Raw genomic sequence first — 2,239 nt, forward strand, 5'->3', positions numbered from 1 at the left:
TTTTGGTCTTTTTATGTTTTTCTGTGAAAAGTTTCTTAACATTCCTAGCTTGGTATTTTAATTAAATATTGATTATATTGGCTGTGGGTGTCATCTTGGTACATGTTATGTAACCATGGAGTACTAACAATGTCAACAGTTATTTTTATTTCTTAAGTACGGTACTTGTTACTTTAATTCCGGAATTGTTAGATTACCTAGTTAAATGGTTACTACAGTTAAATACTTCCTTGGAACCAACATTACATAAAGTTTGTTACTCTGTTTGCAAGAAGGTAAGCAAATTTACCACTAAACTTGGGGCTGAGGGTCTTGGCCATTGGTGTCCCTTGAAAATTTAAAGTAATAGCATATTTTAAATAGACATTAGATTTTTAATGGCATACTTAGCACTAGGTAACGTTAATTGTGGTTTTGTGTTTTTATGGGGTTATTTGCGAATGTGGATTTTTAGATTTTTTTTTTATTTACCTATAAATTTTAATACAGATTGTGGGTCTAGGATATAGCTCACTTAAGAGTGCAGAAGACCTTAGTTCTGAAATGGTTTTTAAAAAACCTGTTTTCAGCCAGGTGGGCCATGGTGGTGCACGCCTTTAATCCGGGAGGCAGAGCCAGGCAGATCTCTGTGATTTTGAGGCCAGCCTGGGCTACCAAGTGAGTTCCAGGAAAAAGGTACAAAGCTGCACAGAGAAACCCTGTCTCAAACAACAACAACAAAAAACCTTCTTTCAAAATCTAACTTAAGAAAAAGAAAGACTATATATCTTATTAATTGATAACCTCAAAGTTTATAAAGAAATTTGTTTTTTAGCTCTTATGTATAGTTAACCAAGTTTTTTCCCATCTACTTTTTTTTTTTAATGTTTTTTTTTTTAGATTTATTTATTTATTATGTATACAGTACATATGACTGCAGACCAGAAGAGGGCACCAGATCTCAATTACAGATGGTTGTGAGCACCATGTGGTTGCTGGGAATTGAACTCAGGACTTCTGGGAGAGCAGTCAGTGCTCTTAACCTCTGAGCCATCTCTCCAGCCCCCCCCCCCATCTACTTTTTATATAAAAATATTGTTTTATACTTTATATCTACAAAGTATTTCTTCTAATCTTTTTGTGAAGTTTGATTACTTAATGAATTATCTAATGACAGAATAGTCCAAAGAGCTTACGTCTTTTTTGTATTGTTCACACTAATGTCAGTCTACATTAATGCAGTTGATATGAAATTGAGTATGCTTTTCCAGTCTTAATTTTAAATAGTTTTTATTGCAAATTTCTCTTATATAATTCCCATTGTTAACCCATCTTTGTATTCTAATTTCAGTGTGCAACTTTATTCATTTTAAGAGATCTGGAGTTTAGAAAAATCATGAATGTAAATATAAGTTTTCTACGGGAGGAAATATGTTTGCACTTATTCCATATGCTCTATTAAATGAGCTCTTTTTTCCTTACATAAGTTGGATTTCATGAGATCATTCTTATCCTATGTTCAGTAAGCCCATTGTGTGACCTCATGTTTGACAATCTAATTCAGAATAGTCTGAATTTCATCTTACCTTTGCCTAATGGCTTCTTATAATCTAAGCCCCACTATACATGAACTAATAAAAATTGTATAATTGTGTAATATATCTAAGTCATCCATTGGATGATTTTTCAATATGATAGTAACAAAACTGCAGGTTCACAGGTTTAGATACAGATTATTAAGAAAGCCTTATAGCCAGTTCCAAACTTAAGCATAAAGTCAACAGAGGGCATTTGGGACAGAAGTAGGTAGATTATTATGAATGTCTTGTTCATATCCAGGATAAAAGCTTTGTATAGAGAAAATTATCATCACAGACTGTAGATCTTCATTACATTTGTTCAATATAGGACTATTCTGATATTAATACTGCTAAGTAAATATTTGCAGGTACTTATCTCACTGTTGATATACCACAAACTCAACAGTGAGTATTTCAGTAAGTGAATTTCAAAAAGTACCAGAATTGAAAATGGACTACCAAAGCTGGGTGGTGGTAGCACACACCTTTTATCCTAGCACTTGGGAGGCAGAGGCGGGCATATCTTTGTGAGTTTGAAGCCAGGCTGGTCTACAAAGCGAATTCCAGGACAGCCAGGAATCACAGAAAACCCTGCCAGTGAATGAATGAATGAATGAATGAATGAATGAATGAGCGAGCCAGGAATCACAGAGAAACCCTTCCTATAAATAAATGAGTGG

This window comes from Onychomys torridus, chromosome 4 (genome assembly GCF_903995425.1).
Source record: "Onychomys torridus chromosome 4, mOncTor1.1, whole genome shotgun sequence".
Taxonomy (NCBI): domain Eukaryota; kingdom Metazoa; phylum Chordata; class Mammalia; order Rodentia; family Cricetidae; genus Onychomys; species Onychomys torridus.